This window comes from Planococcus citri, chromosome 3 (assembly GCF_950023065.1).
Source record: "Planococcus citri chromosome 3, ihPlaCitr1.1, whole genome shotgun sequence".
In the NCBI taxonomy this organism is placed as follows: Eukaryota; Metazoa; Arthropoda; class Insecta; order Hemiptera; family Pseudococcidae; genus Planococcus; species Planococcus citri.
Window position 1 is genome coordinate 78484679 of NC_088679.1, and position 26022 is coordinate 78510700.

Genomic DNA, 26022 nt, shown 5'->3' on the forward strand with positions numbered 1-26022 from the left:
TTAAACCAATTGTCCAGACTGAAATTGCTCGGAAAAAAATCGACGAATTATTTTATAACGTCGATTTTTTGCCCCGCGCCCGCCGCCCTTCTCTTCGGTAATTTTTATTCGTTTATTTCTTTTTATTTTACGATCATATTCCTCTCTCGGTTAAATTGGTTTTTTTCTTCTTCTTCTTCTACTTCAATCTTATTCTTCTTTTTCTTCTTCATCATCATCTTATTTCGACCGAATTGTGTATATTCGTATATAAGCTTATATTTTTATTAGCATTTCACATTTACTTAACGCGTTTGTTGCTGGGTTCTCGTTTATGTACGCGTACACGAAAAGATCTTATATATAAAAATTTTATCGCTTTAGACGTGAATAAAAAAAATCCCATCGGTCGTGTCGGCCTTTGCCCGAGGCCAACGTTACCCCCCCCCCCCCAAACCTTTCATCATTACCCCATCACCGCCTACGTACGAGCTCTCCGTAATCGCGGCCTTTTGTTTTATTTTTCACGCTCGTATAGGTATATAGGTACCTACCTATGCTATAGACGCAGGTACTTGGAATATCTACCTTATACTCTTTCATATATGTGGCCCTATCCCCTTGGTCTTAATAATTCGTGGCACGAACTACGAATTTTTTCTCGTACTCGTGAAATTATCAGTTTATCACCTAGCACGATTAGTCGAACTGTCTGACTCACTCGATTTCCGAAAAATTAGAACAGAGGGTAGAGAAGGGAAGGAAATCGTCCAGGAACCAAAATTGCTATGAAAAGGTCAAATCAGGATCAATTTATGTATATTATCCCAATTTAGAATACTAAAATTTTCATTTTCACAAGAAAGAAAACAAAATTTAGGAACATAATTATAGGTACAGTTGTTTTCAGGAAAAACGATTTTTCCGGTTTCCCTGATAAATTTTTCCAAATTTTTTGTAATATCAACAGCAGAAAACTAAAAAATCGATCCAGAAATTTCTATTAAGTGTTTATGACAATTTATCTACTTATAGTAGCATCAGAATACATATAGAGCAGTCGTGATCGTTCAAAAAATGTTTTTTTTTGTCAAAATTGTGTGTAAGGTTCTGTTTTTTTTTTGTTGTTCCCAAATTTGCCCAAGTCAAAAAGTGTGAATGTTTTGAAAAATTGTGAAAAAGTGTCTGTTTTTAGAGAAAAAAAAGTGAAATACGTAGCGTCAATTTTTGGGCAAAATAGTCAAAAAGTGTCATTTGTCACAAAAATCGTCAAAGTGCCATTTTTGTCACAAAAAGTGTCAAAGTTCCATTTTTGTCACAAAAATTGTAAAAGTGCCATTTTTGTCACAAAAATTTTCAAAAGTGTCATTTTTTTGTCACAAAAATTGTCAAAAGTGCCATTTTGTCACAAAAATTGACAAAGTGCCATTTTGGCGCAATTGACAAACATGCTATTTGGCACACATGTCAAAAAGTGCCATTTTTTGTAAAATTGTCAAAAGTGCAATTTTTTGTAAAAATTGTCAAACAGTGCTGTTCTGGTCCAGATTGTCCAAAAAAATCATGTTTCTGACAAAATAGTAAAAAAATTTTGGTGAGTTTGCGAAAAGTTGTAATCTTTTTTCGTCAAAATTCTTAGAAAGTAACTTTTTGATAACATATGGATAAACATTCAGAATATTAAAATTTGTGATAAATTTTTGCATGATCTTTCAATCTACCTTTGTAAAGTTTGAAAAATTTTGTGCAAGTCCTATGTTGAAACGCAAAATCTGCGATTTCGGCTGACCTGTCAATCAAAATGGCAGCCATTTTGTAAGTAAGGCCAACTTTTTTTGGGCAAGTTTGCTTTAAAATGTTCCTTAGGATGTGCCCTTTAAGAAAAAAGTTGTCCCGGAGGATCGGCGGGGGGGGGGGTGCAATTACTCCTAGTCTCCTATTGTCATATGCCGGACTACTATTTTTGACCTGCCAAATCGATTGGAAAATGGTTTCAAACCGTTTTGAGCAGTTTTGGAGGCTCCAGAAGATTTTTGAAACTTGAAATTTCCACAAAAATTTCATCAATGAAGTTGGAAATCCGAAATTTACGTGTTGATGAGTTTAAGGATCATTTTAGAGCATCCAGCGACTTTTTAAAAATTTCTGGAGTCTGCGCCAGATTTTTGAAATTTATAGATATTGCTAATATTTTCGTACCTGCTACCTAGGTTATAGCTTGGATGCTCTACTATTGATAAATAATATTACTTTGTTTTAATTTTCAAGTATCGTCGACGTAGTATAATAGAGTAGCAATGACGCGATATAGCTTTATAAAATTCAAATCAAATTGAATCGAATCGAACCGAATCGAATGCAAACGAAACGAAACGCATCGTATCGTATCGCACTGAAAAATATGACGACCTCTGGTGAATTGCGATCGCTACGATTGATTAATCGTCCATTTACTAGTTCAGCCGAATCAATTTCCATTTAATGTTTTACAGTCAACGAAAATTAGGCAGCGCAGCGCGTCGGCGGCGGCGGCGCGGCCGCGCGATGGTATTTTATATACTAGTATCTATACTATAAATTAATAACCGAAAACCAAAACCAGCAACCATTCATTAAACATTCGATACGTTAAGCTCGACTCGAACTCGTCGATCGCGATCGTATCACCTGTGAAGAGGAAGTGATATTGAAAAATGCTGCCGCGTACTACCCTACCCCCGAGCCCTGCGGCATCGGCACCTGATGTGCTACCTAAGTACCTGCTACCTGTGTGAAGTCTTTATATTTATGTATAGTGTGTATCTTTGTAGGATTATGAATTGAACGAGTGCGAAGGGAGAGTGATAATGTTGGGAAAGCAGATTTATCCCTTTTTCTTTATTATACGTATGAGATGACTGGTTCCTTGTAGTACATATTACGACTCCCTCTATCTCCTCCCTCATTTCTCACGAGTCACCGTGAATACCAATTAATGTTCCTGGTGTCTTCAAAATTGTCTATAATGTATGTACTTCAAGTTTAGGTGAATTTTCGCTGTTTTCAAAAAATGTGTGATTTCTAGAAACCCTCTTGAAATAGGCTCAAAAGGTCCATATAACTCTTGCGAGATTCTCACTTTTCATATTTTTTCATTTTTCAACGCCAATGTTCAAAAATTACTGAACCTCTGAAAACGACTTCAGGTGGGTTCAAGTCATTTTAGCGCCTCCAGCGACTTTTTTGAAAATTACTGGAGCCTCCAGTAGATTTTTGAAACTTGAAATTTCATCAAACTGAGATGGAGAGTCGAAATTCATTCTGCAAACTAATTTCAATACGCTACGAAGTTGACTGCTGGTGGATTTCAAGTCGTTTTGGAGCCTCCAGCGATATTTTGACAGGTTCTATGACGTTTTTTGGGAAAATTGAAATTTCCTAGAAGTAGCTGGAAGCCTCAAAACCATTTGAAACCACCATGTAGTCTGCGAAGTAAATTTCAGCTTCCAACTCCATTTGATAATTCAATTTTGGGGGAAATTTCAAGTTTCAAAAATCTACTGGAGGCTTCAGTAATTTTCAAAAAAGTCGCTGGAGGCTCTAAAATGACTTGAACCCACCTGACCTGAAGTCATCTTCAGAGGGTGTTAAAATTGGAGTGTAGAGTAAATTTCAGCTTTCCATCTCAATTTGATGAAATTTTGTGAAAATGTAAAGTTTCGAAAATCTGCTGGAGGCTTTAGAAATTTAAAAAAAACGCCGGAGGCTCCAAAACGACTTGAAATTCACCTGCAGTACTTCGTAGCGTATTGAAATTAATTTTTAAAATAAATTTCAGCTTTACAACTCCAATTTAATGGAATTTCGTGGGAATTTCGAGTTTCAAAAATCTGCTGGAGGCTCCAGAACTGCTCAAAACGGGTTGAAACTGTTTCCAATCGATTTGGCATGTCGAAAATAGGGTATATCCCAAATTTCAGCTTTCTGGGTCAATTTGGTAAAATATTGATTTTTTTCCTCATTCTTGGCCTAAATTCGATTTTCAAAAATTCACCAAAAATCGAAAAACGCACTTTAGCAATTGAAATTTTGACAGGTGATAAATTTTTGCATGATCTTTCGATCTACTTTTGTAAAGTTTGAAAAATTTCGTGCAAGTCCTATGTTGAAACGCAAAATCTGCGATTTCGGCTGACCTGTCAATCAAAATGGTCGTCATTTCGTAAGTAAGACCAACTTTTTTGGGCAAGTTTGCTTTAAAATGTTCCTTAGGATGTCCCCTTTAAAAAAAAGTTGTCCCGGAGGATCGGCGGGGGGGGGGGCGTGCAATTTCTCCTATTGGCATATGCCGGACAATAGAGTACATCCTAAATTTCAGCTTTCTTGTTAAATTTGGTAAAATTTTGATTTTCTAAACTCAGTTTTGGCTTAAATTTGATCTTCAAAAATTCACCGAAAATCGAAAAATGCACTTTGGCAGTTGACATTTCAGCTGGTGACGAATGTTTGCATGCTTTTTCGATCTATGATTTGTCCAGTTCAAAAAATCTCGTGAGAGCCCTATGTTGAGAAGCAAAACCTGCGATTTCGGCAGACCTGCCAATCAAAATGGCCGCCATTTTTTTGTTGACAAACTTGCTTTATTAAAAAAATATCCCTTATAGTGTCTCCTTCAGAAAAAAGTTGTTCCAGAGGATCGAAGGGGAGGAGGGTGGGGTGAAATTATTCCTATTGTCATATTCCAGACAATTACAAGACTTGTTCATTTTACAGCTACATACATATAATCGAACTCAGTAGGTACCTACTGTTTGTTTTAGGCACTCAACCGTGTGTACCTACGAGTAGGTAAGTAGGTATATAAGACGTATTCTGTCCGTGTGTGGAGTTTTTCTTCTTACATCTTGAAAATGATTAACGTATACTAACGCGTTAAATAAAGTGTGAAAAAAGAAGAAATACATAAAAGCGCGCGGCGACTGATATAATAATGGGTGCGTTACTTTATAATAAGCTTTTGGTACGTGTTGTAAGGCAGCTTAATAGGCTAGAAAATAAAACCAACGAAATACAAATACGAGTATATACGTGAAGCTTACGTAGCGTATAAAAAAAAGGACGAGCATCGTTTAATTGTACGGTGTTTTTACATTATAAACATATTATTATAGCATACCATAATATACCCGAAGCATATAATAAACGTAGGTAGGTAGATCGCGTGGTACCTACCGTACATATGTACATTACATATGTGGTAGTACGGGTAAAAGGCAGTAAGTTTGGTACATTTCTTTCTTCTTTTTGATCTTTCTCGAGAGTTTGAAAAATACGACGTTTTTATGACAGTTTTTCAGTCATACAAAATATATATTATGTACGTTTTAAAAATATAATGCGTTTAAAAAGTACGCATCAGAGATAAACTTTTTGGTCTTTTTTGAGGCAGTGATGATGAAGGAGAGAAGACTGTATTTTTGTATACGTGGGGTGGGGTGGGATGGGATGGTATTGTACCACGTGTGTACCTAATTGCATCTTTTTGTGGTATTTCTATTCTGCTAACGGATTAATTATCTTATCTGCCAGTTATCTTATCTTGTGGTAATTACTCGAGCACGAATGCGTTTAATTTTGTTGGCAAGCGAATAGAAATTAAATTTTTGCCACTTTGAAAGCGAGCGAGGGTGTGTTAGCATCAACTAACTAAGCAACTTAGCAGGTGATTAAAAAGAAGAATGGTTGAGAATTTTTTTTTCTAGCTTAATTATAATTTTCTTTCCAAATTATCAGTAAATTCAACATTTTTATTCATTTTTTTTTTGTAAAATGTTCTGTATTGAATGAGAGTGCCTCATCCATTTCAACTTGCAATACATCATTTCCTCTCCACAAATGAGCACCATTCGTGCTCCTTATCATTACATCACGTCCTCGTCGAAGCAATATGATCGGCTGTCTTAACCGGGGAGGTCCGAATCTGCTACCATTGCGTGTAAAAATGACTCATAAATTACTACCTTGGGTATACAATCTCGACTATCATGTCGCGTCGTCGTCGTATGGTCATCGAACACGATTGAAATTTTTTGTGTTTTCCTAACTTATTAACTTGTATATTCCCCAATTGGAAATATAACTAAGTATAATACACAATTATTGACTCATATGTTGCTGGATATACTCGTATGCTCATTGTATAGTGATATCAGATACTCTACCTTCTTAAATACTGTCTGCTGTCTACCCCGAAATCGTCCCCTACCCATATTATCTGCCGGGTTGAAATTTATTAACGCTCGTTTACATGTCGCAGGTCACGTTTTTTGTCCTCTTCTGCTTTTGATTACCCTCTCTTTCTCCTATATTAGGTATACCTACGTTTCTCAAAGGCAATCAAAATGTTTCTTCTTTCTTATATTTACCCTAAAAACGTTATAGCACACCACTCTTTACCCCACTGTTTCCGTTGCATCGACATACTCTCGTCAACTCATCTCTCTCTCTCACACATTTCACCCCAATCAACCACTTGGTTTTTTTCACTTTTTCCCTCATCTTCCCTTATTCATCGTATAGCTGGTTTTGTTTTATTTTGATGTTATTTTATATATTTAATTGTTTGTTGGATCGTGTGTTTCTCAGTCTTCTTCCTGCTCATCGCGTCTCTCTCACTCCGATCCGATGCATGGGTAAAATGTGTACAAAATTTATAATCACGTTAAATCTAGTCTAGTTTTACTAAAAACCTATGCTTTTATCGTTCGATCTATTATACTATATAGGCTATATAGTACATTATTCGGTTTTATATTTACGTCATTAAGGTTATTACGAGGAAAACTTGGAATTTATCTGTCTATTTTTATAAGCTATCGAATAAATATCATTATAATCGTGTTCTTTGGTCGTTGGTATATAGGTATGTGTATATATAGTTTGTGTGTTCGTGTAAAAAAACATTAATAAAAATCAACCGTATAAAATAATGCCGATAATAAAGAGAAAGAAAGGCGGCCAAATGAGAGGAGGAAAGAAAGAAAAAGAAAAAAATGTTTGTGGTTTTCTATTTTACCTATAATTAGATATATAAATAATACGCTTTGTCGTTTCTCGTAGGTATATCTTTCCATTCTTCAATTAATACGCGTACAGAAAAAAAATGAATTAATCGAGTATTAAATCAAAACGCGAACGAAGCATGGCTTTGTTATTGGTGGATTTATATCGCGAGCATTCTAAACCGCATCTCCATCTCCATCTCATCGACATCGAGTCGAGTATGAAACGTTATTTCTATGCAAAAAAATTATCTCCAGCTACCCTCCCCTCCGGCCCCACTCTTCATACCGTCGATATGGTTCAGCGATTCGCGATGATTAGTTCTTCGAGTTGTATTATTGGCGCGAAGGCATAAGTGAATGATGCAAATTTTAACATCGGATTCATTTTTTCGTGTGGTTTTTTTTTTCTGTTCATCAACTCGTCTCGTTGCTGAAACTTTTCAATGGATGGAAAATCAATACCTCGCGAAGTCTACAACAGTTCATCGGCGGTGACGTCGCAAATGTTGTTCGTTTCTTTCAGCATCGGAAGGGAAGGGTGAAGGGAGACGATTTTATTCTGTTTCGCATTTTCTACATTGTGGTTTGTGTCGACGAAGGATGAAGTATTTCCAAAGGTCTTCCACCTTGGGCTTGGAAGTTGGAAAGAACATTCGATTCTGAGCCTTTTTTCAGATATATTGATCTGTTTAAGATGATCCATCCTTGATTCGAATCATTAGCAACTTTAGTTGTAATTCGCGTGATTAATAAAAATTATGAGCCTTGAATAACGTTCGCCAATCATCATTTTTTTTGCTCATCGTCATTTTCATCACTGACGACGTTTCTTGGAATTTCCAGATACTTCATCAACTTTCGAATGATGTTTCATATTGTCAATTTTGGACGATTTTTAGGTATTTTCGTGATTAGTGCCAATTTTATCATTTTTATAGGATTCTTTGTGAAATTTTATGGTCAAATTTTATCCCACTTCGATTATGCTTGATTGATTTTTTTTTCATGTCATGTTTCATAATTTACACAATTTGAATTTCAATAAAATTTTGCTGAAATGCTGTTATATTTCATTCATTTTAGGTCATTTTAAAAGTACATATTTTTAAACCGTTCAAACAAGCTTTATTAAATTATGTGTTTTCGTACAATTTTTGTGAAAATCTGATTTGTGGAAATCCAATTATTTTTTCAATTAATTTAATTTTCAGCATTTTCAATTCCAATGGCCCAATTTCTACGTTATTTCTGACAAAATTTTATTCAATTTCAAGGTTTGATGAAAATTTCGTCATTTTTTTCTTTTATTCAAATTTCAGGTATTTTCAATCATTAATTTTTAATCAGTTTTTGTAACGTTTGTTCAATTGTGCTGTTTTTTTTTCAACTAATTTTCAATGCTTGAGAACTGAGAAGTCAGTTCGATAAATTTTTATGCGATATGAAAAATATTTCATCAATTTTCAACGGTTTAACATTATCTAACTGGGCCAATTTGCACAATTTTACACAACAGACCATTTCATTCAGTTTCGATGGTTTTTGACAAATTTTCATGGAATTTGAAAAACATTTCATTAATTTTTAATGATCTACGTAGTAGGCTATTTTTGCAAGATTTCACTCAAATTTTGAGACATTTCTCGTTTTGATGGTTTTTGACAGAAAATTTCATTTATGCAATTTGGAGAATATTTCGTGAATTTTTAATGATCAGCTAGGCTACTTTTGCAAGATTTGACTCGAATTCTAGGACATTTTCATCAAGTACTGATGGTTTTCGAACGTTTTTATACCATTCTAACTATAGTTTTAACAATGTTTCATGCAACTATTGCAACGTTTTTGCGAAATTTTTCTAAAATTCCACCAATTTTTGGTAACTGAGTGATTTTTATGCTAAGTTTTTCAGTTTTTATGATACCTACTTCGAATTCTATTTTAGGTAATAATATTTTATGAATTTTTCGTAAAAAAAACTACAAACTTTTTTCTAAATAACATAATTTTTATATTTTTAATGTCTTGTGGGTCCACAGCAAAAAATTTGGGTCTTCTGAACATTTTTCACACACCTCCTCTCCTTTTGAAACAACTTTTTTTGAAAATTGAAATCGAAAATAATTTGTTTGCAAAAACCAAATTTTTTCACATGCTTTACTCCACCCCCCCCCCCCTTCAAATTGATAATTTCGTTTTCAAACAAAATGTTTCTAAGGGAAGTTTCTTCTAAAGCAGTTTTATTTTTTTTAAAGAAAAGTATTTTGAAATGAGAAGTTTCCTTCAAAAATGAAAAATGAATAGTTGATTTTTGAAGTTTTCATTTTTCAAAGTTGCGAGGTCAAGGACAAATTTTGATCAGCGACAAACAATTTTTGAAAATATTTGTTTTCTTTGGTTCAGTACAAAAGTTCTATTCAAGCTTTTGTTCCACGCAGTTTCCATTTTCCTTTCATCATACATGAAGTTTACTTACAGTTTTTCTACAAAAATTAAGATTGTGTGTACTGTGTACCTATACCTAACTACCTACATATTTTCTGTTCAAAAATGAAATTTTCAGTTTCTTCCATTTTTAAAACTGAAGAATGCATTTTCTATTTTAAAATGAAGTTTACGCAAAATTTCTTCAAAAATAAAGTTTTCATGCTTATTATTTCCTTCCAAAACGACATAAAGTTTATTTTCTGTCCAAAATAAAAAATGAAGTTTTCATTTCCTGTTAAGAAATTACACCTGCATTTTCTTCAGGGTGTCCACTCATTTCTGGACATGATTTTCCCTGACTTTTCCAGGTTTTCCAGACCAATTTTTCCATTTTTCCAGACAATTTTTTTAAAATCTTCTATGCTTACCCCACACTTTAATTGAAGAGGAATTTTGGGAGGGGGGGTGTAATTTTATTTCATAAGCTTCTCTTCGAACTGGATACTTCTTCGGATATAAAAAACAGCTAAACTTCGATCATCAACTTTTTAAATTAAAAATAAATAAATAAATAAAACATGCATCAATTTTGGCCAGTTCATACAATATTCATATGACTTATAAAAATTTTTCTTTTGTTTTTTGGATTTTTGGAGACCTGAAAATATGAAATTTGTTCACTTTAAAACGAGAAACAAATTGGCCCGAGCGAATCGCTCGGGCTAGAACTTTTGAAAATTTCCATTCCGAGATGCCTAAAAACGAGGTTTTTTTAATGCAAAGAGTTTATTTTTTGGTTTCTTAAATTTCAATATTGGAATGATGTTTTTTTGAAAGAAGTTACGTTGGAAAAAGAAAAGAGAACAGGCTCGAGCGAAAGCTTCTAAAAATTTGCATTTCGAGAGGCATAAAAACGAGGTTTTTTCATGCCAGCACAAGTAGTATTTTTTGGCTTTTAAAATTTTAGAATTTGAATGATTTTTTTTCGAAGGAAGTTGATTTTGACAAAGAAAACAGAACAGGCCCATGCGAGGGCGAAAACTCTTGTAAATTTGTATTTCGAGATGCATACTAATTGTGTAAAAACGATTTTTTTTTGTGAGTTCATTTTTTGGTTTCAAAACCTGATTTTTATTATCTAAGTATGTATCTAGAAATGGTAATTTTGCCTTTGAAAAAGAAAAGAAAACAAGCCCGAGCGAAGCGAGGGCAAAAGCTTTTGAAAATTCGTCTTTCGAGAAGTAAAAAATAACGTTTTTCTATCATCACAGGTCCTTATCCAAAATTTGCAATTGATCGTTTTTTCAAAATTCCAGGGATTTTGCGTGAAAATTACGAAATTCCCTGACTTTTCCAGGTTTTCCAGTCTTGTGGACACCCTGTTCTTCATGTTGTCTAAAACTGAAGTGATTGTCCTACTTAATCCCCCCCCCCCCGTTGCTGACACTTTGGGGGGATATTTTATAATTTCGAAATATTTTTAGAAATAAATAAATAAATATTGATTGATTGATATTTTGTTTCGTTTTCGCCGATGTGTTTTATTAATTTTTAGTCAATTTCAACATTTAATCAAATTTTCAAGCACTTTTTGCAAAACTTTTGTTCAATGATGTTGATTTTTCGTAAATTTACGGTAATTTTTCACAACTGGAGGTCAGTTTAATACTTTTTTTTAATACTTTCTCCAATATCATCCAAATTCGAAAATATTTCATCAATTTTTAGCAATTATTTTCATTGATCTAAGCGATTCATTCGACCAGAATTTCACTCAGATTTCAACACATTTTCTCAACATTTTGTCGGATTTAATATTCCATCAATTTTCGGTAACACGAAATGATTTTTAAAGGTACCAATTTTTCCTTCTCCGCTTCTTCAATTCTCACTAAAAGTGAAAAATTTTCTACCATTATGCAAACTAAAATTTGATATCAATTGACATCATCTTCTCATTGTCAGTAATTCAGATGGAGATTTAAAAAAAATTAATTCCCCCCTCCACCCTAAATAGAGGAACATTCAACAACAACTCTTCTTCTCCACCTCAGCCATTGTCTAAATTTCCGAAGAAAACTCACAGAGAAATTCAACGAACTTCGCTTCCTCGGAGGAAAAATACAATACAAAGATACCTGAACCATCAAAAAGCCGCGAATAATTTGATACTTGCCTACATAAGTAGGTATAAGCACATCCCACACTTCATCACGTCATCTTGTACACAAAACGCGAAGATACATTTCCGCACACTATACAGCGGGCAGCGCACTTCTCACGCAGTCATCGAATAATAAGCGCACGTACTCGAAGTGGAAGGAGGCAAAGAACGAAAGAAAGAAAAAAAAATGAAGATCAGGAAAAAAAATGAAAGAAAGACAAATGATCTAACGGGTTATTGCGGGCGTACATACGGCGTTATAAGAACACATAATAATACGCTATAGGATAAAAACTCGTAGTAGTACCGCGCCAAGAAGTGTCGATGTGGGGGCAAGACGACGCGACGGGGGGGCAGAGGGGGCCCAAGACGCGCAACGGTGTGTGCCGCGAAGTTCACACCGACAACAATCGATTATGAGTTATTACAATATGCCAAGGCGTTATTATATGACTCTCTGAAACCGTAGCACTCTTCTTGCTCTGCGTGTCCTCCTTCTTATATACGTACGTTCTCTACCTCCACCATCCTCCTACCATTCGCGTCTAGCGGCGCCAACACTTATCCGCGTCACCATCACCGCCATCCAATCCTCTTCCTCATACCGAACTGTTCCCTCTCTTCGCTGCCACCAACAGTGTGTCTTGTTTGTGTGATTTTGTATACGTACGAACGTCGAACGCTGACGCAGCAGTATTTTTCGCAAACTAGACGCGACGACGACGTTAGCGCCGACAAACATCGACACATTTGCGAGGAGTCACGTTGCGCGCCAATTTCAAATTTTACTCCTTATGAACTTTCATATCGTGGCGTGGTGGTGGTGGGCCCAACCTCTCGTCATAAGTTGTCGCGTCGATTTCGATACGCTGAACCTACTTATATAAAGCTGTCATAACGCGCTTGCGAGCGTTTAAATAATACTACAGATGCCACGACGATGGACGCTTCGACTCAGCGTATTGGTTGAACTATTTCTTACTTAACTCCACCTACAGACTGCGAGGCGTGTTCGTGTTACGTATAAAATCATAATCATAACTCTTTGGGTACCAGTACTATACACTATACTGACTCTCTCTCTTATTCTGTGCTAGTACACGCATTCGTTGCGTCGTTGTCGTTGTTGTTGCTGTAGACGACTGAATAAGTAGGCAGAAGGTTCCCTACACGTATTCGAGTAAACCTGACTAAGAGAATGAAGCCTAGTGGGTACCTGGTATTGAGTGCTTCCTCAAGTGCTAATCACAAGCTGCATTCTCTGGTTGCATTTCTACTTGACATTCGCCATTGATCTCAGAATATCTCAGCAATCACTGATCAATTCATTTCAACTTCACATACATCAAATTGAATCACTCTAGCCTAAATGGATAGTGCCCAATCAGCCTACTGAGCAACCTACAATGCCTGTATTGTTAAATGTTGGTGCCATTAGGCATACCTAATTATCGTACTATCAATCTCGTATAAGTTTTCAGCAACTTGGTGTCAGTGTTGTTGCTTCATGTTTGGTATCGATAGGCTCGATAGCTCTGCAGTAGTGTTCAACAATCACTGAATAGTCCATTAGGTAGTTGGGAGGGGGGAGAGGGAGACATGGTGGTCCGAACCCAGTCCTGATCCCTGACCTCGAAAAATCTGGCGATTATTTTCAATGAACTTTTCACTTTTCATTTCAGCAAAATTACTTTTCTGAATAGTGCACATCTCTATAACAAAATGTATATTAAATTGATTCAAAATTGCATGGATTGGAACAAAAAAGATGGAGGATTCAATTTCCCAACAGTAAAATGCCATCAGATACTAGAAGGAGCTCTACTGACAAGAAGGGAGCTTTTTGAAATGGCACTTCCCACCGTCAACAAAATCAAGGCTGATCAAGAGACCATGCTACTCCCACCCCAACCAAAATTTCAGTTCAGAAATTCATTTTTCAATTCTTGAAGTTGTTTTTGAAGATTTAAAAAAATTAAAAAGCCAAACCTGTTCTAAGGGCAATATTAAAACTTTTTCATAAAAATATCAATTTTGTCTAGAAAAGTGAACCAATGTGAATAATTCCTTCAATTCAACTCCCACAAATCAACATTTACGATTTTCAAACTATTCTAGAGCCTCCAGCGATTCTTCAATAATTTTCTCCAAAACTTTCAAATCGCTCTCAAGGATGCAAAAATAAACCTTGAAACCAATAACTTTGGTCGGTGCGTGTCGGACACTCATTTGACCGTTTCAAGAGGTCATCGCGAAATTCCAGAACTGACAGTTCAAAAATGATTTTCTGATTCTAGAAAATGTGAGGAAAAAGATAAAATTTTCAGAGCAAGTGTCTTCGTAGAAAATTCTCAAAAAATTAGCTCGGATTTTTTTTAATCCTCCACCAAAATACCCAGCTGATTTTCCGTCAAAATTCCATTTTACCAATTTTTAAAATTTTTGCAAGTCAAGTTTTTCAAATTTCAACGCCCCCTCCCTCCCCAAAATAATCATAATTTGAAAAAACGCACCCATAATAGGCTATATTGTCTTCTCCTCTCATCTTTATCGAACTACCTATCACAAAAACCTTGTAATCACTATAGAAAAAAATTTAGGTATTGGATTTTTGTAGATAAAATTCCATCAGACTTGAACCTCTCCTCTTCTCCCCTCCACCAGTCCACCTTTAAAATTCCAAATCATCACGAAATTTTCGACCTTTCAAAAAAAATCCTCCCACATCCATCAAATCTCTACTCGATCGACCTTCGATAGCACATCCAATCTCTAGTCTTGTTTTTTTTTTCGTTTAATCGACGAAACTACGTAACTTGTTTACTTAGATATTCATTTATTATACCTGCACACGATGAGAAACAACAAAATTTTAATAACAATTATAATAACAGTAATAATTTTATTCAATACCCAAAATGAAGAGTTTTTTCGACGAGGTAGGTAGATATCGTCTGATGTGTCTACACGATCACTCGACTCTAAAACAATCGCAATTGACTTTTTTGGGGCCTTTAGTGAGATTTCAATTTGCTCCGAAAGGACTAAAAGAATCTTGAGAAACTGTAAGCTCAATTTTGGTCGATGCTTTGTCGGTGGTTACCAGAATATTCCGGAAGTGCCAGTTCAAAAGTGAATTTTGACCTACATATTTTGTGAATTCCAGAAAATCTTAGAATTTCCAAATTTTTCCAGTAATGCGAATGTTTTTGAATCGTTTGACCGTGTAGAGACCCACCAAACGATATCTTGCCCAACACCCTGCTCATTATTTACAGAGCTCGTAATTGAAGAAAAAAAAACTTTAATACCCTAAAGTAGGTAAGTCAAAAAATTAAAAAACGTGAGCAAGACGTTTTCACACAAATAGCTAAAACATTTCGTTTAAAAATGTGAAAAAATTATTTTTTGGCAATCACTGGCAAGAACTTGATTTTTTTCTCAAATTTTTGCTAAAACACAACTTTTTGGCAACTTTTGACATTAAAGTGAGCATTTATAGTAAAAAAAAGCGAGATTTTGACCATTTAGCGACAAGCTGAGAGCTTTTGTGGTAAAAAAGTGAAATTTTATAGCACTGTTAAGCAAAAAACTGATAGGTAAAGAATGAACCAAAACTAAAACTGATGCTTTATGACGGTTTTTGACAATTTTAGAAAAAAAAATTCTACACAATTTGATAAAAGTGAGAATTTTACTTGATTTTTGGAAAAAACAATAGATTTGTTTTTTTTTTACACGGATTTTGGCAGATTTTCGAGAATCTGGATTTTGGCAGATTTAAAATCTACGAGAATCTACTGGGATATTAGTTTTTGAAAATGGATTTTGGATTTTACTTGAAGAGAGAAGACTTCTAATGTGATGGGGATTTAAAAAGTGTTTAAAAAAGAGATTCAAAAAACGTCCAAAAATCAGATTTTTGAGAATCCGTGTAAGAAAAACAAATCTATTATTCATTTTGAAAATCACTGGCAAACACTTTTTGGCAGAAAAAGCGACTGTTTTTGAAAAATATTTACAAAAGCAAGACTTTGACAATTTTTGGTAAAAAAAAACAGGCTTTTTGGCAATTTTTGAGGAAAAAGAGAGAGACATTTGAGAGTTTTTGCAAACACGCGAAAACTTTACCCAGTAATACCAAGATTAGGAAAAATTGGATTTTTTTTAATCTTTCAAAAAAAAACAACAACAACACTGCCTTCCAAAATATTTTAATCCCCCCCACCGGCCCCACCTCCATAAACGACCTTCCTCAATTTTTTTTATTTGGACTTTGTAATTCCTTACTTTGGAGTTTACTTTTTCATTAATTTGACATCAATTAAGGTATGTAATACCTAATGATTACATATAAAACCATCATTACATTAATTTCATATTTTTTATGTGTGGGAAAATCGGATTTTCCACTTTTTTTTATTTTTCACTACCTTTCAACTTCAAGCAAAATTGCTGAAAATCACTACTTTTTCACTACTTTTACTACAGACTTCCAAAATCACTACCTTTTCACTACTTTCACTGCCTGTAGGCTAAACACCCTGTAAGATTTCCTATGACATGTGTTAGTGTAATAACATAAGTATACATTCAACTTACTCATAATGATACTGTGTGCGAAAGTAGTAGCTCTTTTAATCTCAATGTCAAAATTTGATACTCACCTAGAACAAAGAAACAAAATACATAGTCGATTAGTCTGAGGTTAGGTTAGGTTAGGTTAAATATTTTAAAATAATTATATATTCAAAGTGAAACTAGGAGTGCAGAGGGCAAAATTGAGAAATTACGTTCATCGAAGTACTTTGAAATATAAGGTCTCATATGTTTCTCCAATTCCTCGAATTATAATCAGTTCTCATTTGTGTGGAGGGTATTCCAGCTATTGAGGTGGTACACGTCTACCCAAAACTTCATAATAATTATGCTTTCACAATCGACATTCGTCCAGATAAAATCGATCTCATTCAACACACTCCTCTCTCCTCTCCATCTCTACGACACCAAAACACCATGGGAATGAGACTGTGAGGGGCAAACCAAGCCAAGCTAACACGTACATACATTGAACGCGCGGATCCATATACAATAATGGACAACACCGCCATCATCATCACGACGAAGACAAGAACAATTACAAATTTATGTAACTATAATAAAATAGGTGTGGGTTTGATAGGTATATATTTGTAGAAAGGACGTGGCAGCCGCTTTAAGGAAATACTTGTACGCCTGTGTGATGCTATAGGTAAGGTAAAGGTAAAAAAAAAAAAAGGTTAAAGGTATCAGTAATATTGTCATATACACACACACTCGCATATACATAGCAGCATCTGTAGGTATAGGATAGGTATAATGTATTATGACGACGACGACGATGGTTATTATGGTGATGGCGATGGCGGTGGCGGCGGCGGTCGCATTGAGAAGAACGAGAGAGGACGAGGATAAGGTAAAGGTTTATGAGTAACGCGTTCTTTGGTCGGTTTTGTTGTGCTGTGTGCGATAGTTTATTAGTACCATTATTGAAACGTCTGCCCACAATAAACACTTCACGCCGATCCCGATACACGCGCAGAGAGCGCAGGCAAGACACACAAACCAAGTTGGGAAATTGGAGTTGCTGCGCGGATGCGACCAGCGTCCAGCGACCAGCCAGCCAGAGAGACTGCTGTGTGGCTGGCCAAGCCAAGGCGGAGGAGAATGGATGCTGTGTGGCTCTCTGCGGTCGAGTATGTACTACAACGAGTAAGGTATACCGTGCTATATAGGTAGAAGCGCGTTGTAAATTTTTTTTACGCTAATAATATATTACACGATTGAATATTTATAATGTGCGAATCGAGCGATAGCCCGCCATATTACGAGTATGTACGGCCGCGAGAACATCGGCATCGCGTTCGAAATATCACGCTCGCTGCGTCGTAATTTTCATTACAGTCGAAGCGATTACCTACTCCATAGGCTGGTACATACGTATATCGGCGAAACCGGTTCGAGGAGCGAGTCTGCCGTACTCACTACTCCGCTCCGGTCCGGTCCGCAGCGTCGTGCTGCAATGTACAGTACACGTACCTATACTATCGGAGTACATAGAGCAAAAAGTCTCTATACCTCTACGTACTAGGTACATCTACAACAAACGTATTCGCATAATATGTACTTGAGTCACCACTCTCAGCAGTCACTGTGTATCTAACATCTGGATCTAGATACGTGTACCTATGTGTACACAGTACACACACAGCTTACAGAGTTGCGTACCTATATTCTGCATACTACGTGCGTAATTCGAGTATCGAGTATTATGGTAGGTCTTCAATATATGCGAAAGTCTCGTAATCTCTTCAATCATAATGATATTTACAATGTTTACAGAGTACTTCATTTTAGAGAAATTTTTACTATCGTGCATTCTCCTCATACAGTGCAGATTGCTTCAAAGGTCTTAATATTTGTAGTTCATGATCAGATGAAATGATCTAATTGATTGAATCAGTGATTTTCCCTGATTAAATGAATGTGCATCGCATACTCAACAAGGTTCACTGATTCAACGAGCAACAATGGTAAAAATCACTGATAAGGTTAAAGTGAACAAAATGAAAAACTAGGTTGGAGAATAAAGAATCGTTCGCTGATTCGGCGAGGAAATTCCATCAAGTCATATGTCAGTGACTTAATTCTGCCTTCTGACATGAAAATGTTTTCAACGAGGAGCGAAGGGTTAAAAATGTGCATATAAATTAGCTAAAGATTCATAACAATTAGTACATTTTTGTTTTTTTTTTCTTCAACTCTATGATATCAATATTTTTTTTCGAGTCTGTATTGGGTAAAGAAACAAATCTTAAAATTTAAGCGATCATTGGGAGAAATTACTTACATTCTTATCTTCCTCACCAAGATAGACTAAAGGTCGTGAATTTAATACGAAAGCGATTTCAGTTAAAACCGTTTGCATTTGTGTATAAGTGCTCACCTACATAGTGGGCAACTGAGCAATTGAATCAAATTATTTTGTTTTGGTTGTCCCAATCACCAAACGGCTTTTGAAGTTGCGAGTTGATCGGTTGCCTCGCTATGTAGGTGAACACTATAAGATAATAATTTAAAGAAAAAATTTTTTAGGCAAATTTTACTATACTAATTGAACGTTCATAGAAACCTACATGCCCACCAAGGAGACAACTCTGGAATGAATTTTCAATCTATTGAAGTGAAGTTTTCATTTTTATTATTGGGATGATAATTTTTCAAAATTTCATATTGATTTAATTAATTTGAACTGAGCAGCGTTATCCATCACAATAAGAGAAGGAACACCTCTCAAGGCAAAAATGTTTCTCAATACTAATAAAAATTTGTAAGTATAGTCATATTGATTAAGTAACAATTCTAGATGTACCTACTGCTAGCGTTGTCATACAGGTAGGTAAATATAAACCAAAAACCTTCCCTATTGACAAAAATTGTGCGTACAACATGCTGAAATGCATGCTTTTTTGCATATCACACGCATGTGTGAATTTGGACTTTTGTACAAAAAGTGCGGAAATTTTAACAGAAAAATTGCTCATAACTCACAGGCAATACTATCTACCGATTAATTGTGAATTTTAAGACATTCCAATAGATAATTTTTTCAAAAAAATGAAAAAAATAATTGAAAAATTTCCACCGTGTGCGGGGAGGTGACACCTCAAAGCTTATTACTTAGATTAGAGGTTATCGTTACCTTAATGCCAAATCCGAGTATGTCCATACAAAAAAGCACGATTTTACGGATCACTGATAAGGTTCGGATATGCTCGGAAGGGTTCGTTGAGTTCTGATTGAACATCGGTCAGCTTCGTGCATCTTCGGTGGTGCATTTTAACTGTACTCAGATGCAAATTTTTCAATTCAGGGCTTCCCAGAGTCTTATCAGAGACGCAAAACGACGATTTTTTTTTTGGATGGACATACTCGGATTTGGCATTAAGGTAACGTTATTTTTGCATAAATGCCATCAATTTTTGGACTTGGAAAAATTGTTACTCACTGGTGCATTTTAGAAAATACTTGGTTGCTAGATTACTTCTGTTTAGCATGCAAAAATGCACATTTTTAACGCGATAATGCACGCTTTTTCACCAGTCCAAAATCACGCATTGTTACGCATGCTTTTAAGCATAATTTTGTCGATAGGGTTAATTGTGTTAGTGTTGACACTTACTATACAAAAATAATCAGCCAGATTGACTTAATGTTTGCATAACTTATCACAATTTGAAGAAAATATGTGGTTGTGATCTATATATTTTTTTTCGATGTATGTAAGGTGTTGGAGCCCTGATAGGATTAATGAAGTGGAATTTTTTTTCAATGGATCACTTGAAACACATACCTACTTATTTATACCTATTTCATCGCCACAGATGTCAGTTATGAGTATATTTTATGACAGTGCTGCCAGCTATTCAAAAAAGGCCCAAGTTGCCCAAATTGTACCACATGAGGTTTCCTAAATCATACCATTACATTTTGCATTACATGCAACGAGTTCCCTAAATTGTACCAGGTAAAAACTACATGAAAACTGAATAAGAAACATTAAGACAAACTTGTAGTATTTTTTTCATTTTACAAATCAAAATTTGTGTTATAATGGATATAAATGAAAACCTTACACTTTTTCTTGAATTTTTTTACCTCATTTCATCTACTTCCTTCAAAATACAACTAAAATGACTGGGTATAGTACAACTTGGGGAACTGGTGGTACGATTCAGGAGACTAGTTTCCCAAACCGTACCATTATTTGAAGACCTCTGCAGAAACTGAAATATCTCCACTTGTTGGAGATTGAAGAATACATAACTCAATTGATACGTCATTTGATAGACAAGGTTTCAAGTTACAATTTAAAAAAAATTAGTCAAAAAAAATGAAAATTGGGCTCTGTAGGTCCTAAAAACCAAAACAATAGCCAGGATTTTTTTTTACAAAAATTTGGCTAAAAAGGTACGATTTAGGCAACCTTACCCTATGAGATACACCAACGAGATAATTATTGCGGTGAATCTTTTTGATGATTAACTGAGTTAGGTAATCCTTTTCGAGTAAAAGGATCGGATATTTTTCATCATATTCGAGATTTGAATTAGTCAACTGACCTGAACACAGCGGTGGCAGCCTAGATTTTGCCTGGGTGTAGCGAAACTGAGGTTGATTGAAAGAAAAAAGTGTCGATTTTTTCTGGGTGTAGCGAAAATTTTTGAGGTTCCTAAACTGATTGAAAAATAACAAAAAAGAGAGATTTTTCACTGTTTATTGTCTTTTACCACAAAAATTGTGTCTGTGTAGATAGCCAACTAGCGAAAAACGAACAAAACTGATAGTTATTGCAAAGAACTTGAGTTATAACAATGTAAAATTAGAGAATAATTTTTTTCTGGGAATAGCGAATTTTTTCTGGGTGTAGCAAACTGTTTTTCTGGGTGTAGCGAACTGCTTCTGGGTGTAGCAGCTCGCTACACCCGCTATACAAAGGCTGCCACCGCTGCCTGAACATCTCAAAATCTCATTTTCATTCAAGATAAGATTGAACTGACATTGAATTTTATGTTCGATTGAATGAATAACTTTTCATGAAAAGGTAATTTTAGACTTCTGAATGACTTAATTTCCACTTCTTGACAACCTTTTTCAAAAATTATTACGTACTTGAGTTGGTTTAAAATTTAATTTTAATGTGTGTTTTTTACAGAATTCTCTGCACTGATCACTGAAAAAATGATGAAAAAAATTTCATCACGTCAGAATATTTCAATTTTACTGAAATTCTACCAACTTTTGATAATTTTCAAGTGATTCCTATGAAGGTTTTAGGGTTTTCAACATGCTTTACATTACATGTGATTTCTTCGCGATCTCATTGTCATTTCATTTCATATTTGAACCAGTTTTTCATAATTTTCATTTTTCTCCAACTTTTTTTCATAACTAAGCATTTTTGCCGAAATTTGCTCAATTTTTACAACGTTTCATCAATTTTTAGCCAATTCAAATTTTTATGGCATTTAAACAGATTTTGAAGAAATTTTCGCAAAATTTTTGTGCTGATTTTTCCCCACTAATTTGCGGTAACTTTTCAGTAGGTAATGGTGAAATTATAATTGGGGGGAGGGGGGGTTGTTCCAGACAAGACACAGCAATTTGTAAAAATTTCAAAAATTTCCTTTCTTACAAAAAATTTTGAATTTTTCCCTTAGCTTAAAATGGTAAAGATGCCCATCTGGAAAGGAGGCAAAATGTGAATAACTCACATTAATCATTATAAATATAATCCCTTCTTTCCTCCCCCCACCACATTTATTTGCCGGCAATGTTCAATTTTGAATTTTCAAAGATTCACCACAAATCGAAAAATCAGCACGAGCAGCTGAGTTTTTGATTATGGGTGTTTCACACCATACTCATTTCAAATGTTGCGGCCTCCTTTGAATCGGAAACCGCTAATAATACTCCGAAAAGTTCCATCAATTCAAAAATCATCAACAGAAAAAAAAAGTCGACATTTCGATGGATACTCCAGAGTAGCTTGAAGAAAGTCACATTTCAGGGAGTTAATTTAGAATCAGTCATTTCGAAAACCCCATAAATCACCATTTCAGGGGTTTTTATGTTTTTCACTGATTCTGATGGTGCTTTGCGAGCTCTATCGGATAAAGTTTGAAGGTAGCTCAAAAGTGCATATTTCAGCGTTTGTCATTTCGAAAACCCCATAACTCCTGCATTTACAGGGTTTTTGAAATCATTTTTTTATAAGACAAACTAAGAACATTAATTTCATGAACATCAACGTAATTCAATTTTTCAATTTATGGCGTGAAATGGATAACATTTTTGTTGCTTCTTTATTACATTAAATCAATTGAATTGTAGATTGCAGGTATAACTTCAATAAATGAATGAAAATCCATACTCAATCATTTTGGGTATTGTAGTTACTGGATTTTCTAGGATTACGTGTCACTTTTCAGGTTTTAAAAAAAAGTCATTTCGAAAACCCCATAACTCCACACATTTCACAATGGAATTGCTCGCAGCCTACAAAACTTCAAGTTCTGGTAAAGGTACAGAAATATTTGTAATCATAAGACCTATCGATTACTGCACAAGTTTACTGTTATACCATGAAAATAAAGCGCACAAACAGTTTTTTTCATTTCCTGAAAAATTTAAAAAAGTTCAGAATGGGGTTTTCGAAATGACTGATTCATTTAATGGTCACACAACCGAGCGTATGGATCAAAACATCACTACTTGACCGTTCAACACCACCATTCAATACTTCAAGATGCTCTATTTTGGATCCTTAAGCACATCTAATCCACACCGAAGACTGAATAGTTGAAGCATACACACAATCGACACTTGAAACATAAAAATATGTGTACACAGATCTACGATGTGGATCAATGTACCTATGTATTTCCAAGGCTCATTCTCATCTTACATCATTGCACATCGTACAATCCGCTCAATTATCACCGTATCAGCTCACCGGGCACACCTAACACGTCGAGTGGATGCTGCGGACCCGAGAGAGGGGTCAGAAATCAGTCTCTAATAGAGGGTGCTTAATGAATACGCTTCAATGGAAAGCAATTAAACTCACTCTTTCATTCTTATACCATACGAATAGTAGATTCTTCGAAAAACGGTCAATTGGCTGTATTTGAAAATGGGAAGATTACTCGCAGCTGTATAGTACGTATAACGTACGATGACGGGGGTGGCTGTGTGGTGGTGATGATGAGGACGACGACACCACTCATGGTCCACCCGCGCATTTAGACCTAAGGCTACACAGTAGCTGGGCAATAGAGGGAATATGAGGCTGGCATAGGTGATGGAGTACCGCCGCGATGTGTGGAGCTGGAGACGACCGACGACCGCGACCGGTCAGCAAAAACAGCTTGACCATTAACGCGGCTAACGTCTATTGTATCGAGGCACATGCAGAACGCGTTTTATCGTCGAAATTTACTCGTTTAATGCGTTCGAAAATCGCCCACGCTTTTGAAAAATTCGCATCAATATACCCTACTACCCTGGCTACCTACGGTCAACGGTGCTATATGTGTATTCTTATACTGTATGTATGTAGAAAAAGACGCGGCCGCGTTATTATTCCAATTCCGATTGCGATTATTATTATTTAAGCCCATTATTATGGCTGGCTGAATAGGCCGTTTAATAAATATATCCGTTATAGTCGTCCAACTCCAAGAATCACCATCGGCACACGCGTTCGCAATTGAAATGTTAATAATTTAGACAAGGCGACAACGCGTTGTATACTTTTGTTGTGTGTTGTGTTGTGTTCGTGTTGGCGTCATTGGTCATTCCTCTCGTGCTCCTTTACCTATACTAATGCTTACCCTTGCCCATCTTTCACACTGTCTATCCAGGGTACTCGGAGCTGAATCTCTTCTCGTCGCTGTCCTCATCCGTGTCCATTTGGTTTATTTAAGGCTCGTGCCACACCAAAAATATTCTACCAATTCAGCCCTTCTATTATTCAGAATCTTCGTACAAATACTTCGGGCTAATCAACACCTTCGATGCCAGAAATTTTGCTATTAGAATTCAAATTAAGAACAATTTTTATAAATCTTTGTTCTCTGACTTGTATTTTATGGAATAAATGATCTTTTCTAGTTGCTATGTTCTGGCCAAAGAAAAACATGTACTTGAAAGAGTGAAAAATGCCCATAAATTATTCTTTGGGCTCTAAATTTTCGAAAAATTGCCCTAGTCACAAATTGAGTTTTTTGAAATTTGGGCGCGATTTCGAGTCTGCACATTCGAAAGATTCATATTAAGGGTCTCGATTTAGGTACAAAAAAAATTTCCTAAAAATGGTCGAAAGATGCATGCGATAGAACAGCTACAACTTTGAGAATCATCTTCTCTAGTCGCACGTCGAGCTTCCTGAGGTTTGTGTACGATTTCGAGGGTGCACATCAGAAAGGGTATTTTTTGGACCCAAAATTTTATAATTTTTATAACTCGAGTGAAATTTTTCAAAAAATTGACAAATTGATAACAAAAATTGGCATTTTTTTATGCTTTTAAAGCGTTAATTACCTACACGAAATTGTTCAAAAAAAATTCAAAAAATGTCTGACTACAAAAAAATTAAATTTTATCATTTTTACAACTTGGGTGAAATTTTTTTCAAAATGAAAAATTGTCAATTTTCATGATTTTGACTGAATCAGAATTCAAAAAAATTGTGAAATACGTAATCTCGTTCCAAATTAAAATTTCTAAAAAACTGCTATTCTAATTCGGATTCAAAAATAATTTAACGCAAAATAGACTTACATAAAAATATTGTGCGTTTTTACGTCTCGAAATACGAATTTTCAAAAGCTTTTGTCCTCGGTTTGTTCAGGCCTGTTTAATTTTCAGTTTCAAAACCAAAATTTCTAAAAAAAAAAAAATTATTCAAATTCTAAAATTTTGAAGCCCAAAAATTAGTAGACTGCAAAAAAAACACACTTGTAAAATTTTAGTGGGTGAACCTGAAAATTTTCGTAACAAGAGTTGGCATTTTAAACGATTTTATCCCCCTTCCCCTCCCCTCCACTGCCTCCTGAGAAACCATTTCGGTTCGTCCCTGGTCACAAGCATAGTTTCAGACAATTCCAAAAGTTGTAGCAGTCCAATTGTATTTTGTCGGAAATTTTTGAGCAATTTTTTCAAAATTTTGAGCCCAAATAAAAATTTATTTTTGGCAGAATTGGCCAAAAAGTCGAAATTTCGAGACCTTTGGACCGATAGTTTTGCAACTGAGAAGCTATACACATTTTGAAGTAAACTACCCTAAGGATCTTCTTGCTTTTTAGGAATAATTATGCGTACTCGTAAGGTTCTTTTGTAAATAAGCGTATCAGTTGAGAATCGTTTCTTTGCCAAATTCTCGAAATTTATCGCCATCGTTCGCGAAAAACGATTCCGAACATTGTAATTTATCCAGAAATCTACACAAAGCATCTTTTAATCGTTAAAAATTTTTTATTACGACCACCTATAACGAGATGTGCGATGCCTAAAATAATACACTCGTCGTAATTACTTCGATGACCGCATCATTTCTCGCGTCTTGTATGCCTCCTCCTTTGTCGTGGCTGGATTTGGTTTTTCTTTTGTTTTGGTTTATTATACTTAAATTTTATGGACTCGATTAGCAGTGTGTGTTTGAAATGTCCATACCTAATTATTAAGTACCAGTTTTCAATCGCTCGGTATTCGATATAGCCTATAAACTTATTACACTGTACAGTGTACAATATAATATACCTCACCTACCTACCCAGTATACCCGGCAAAAGAAACCAATAAAACAAA

General features: G+C 35.3%; 1 protein-coding gene across 3 annotated transcripts in view; it reads right to left on the bottom strand.

Annotated features, from left to right (window-relative positions):
- salm (spalt major) overlaps nt 1-26022 on the bottom strand; it is a 124257-nt gene that overhangs the window by 44820 nt on the left and 53415 nt on the right. The window lies entirely within an intron of this gene.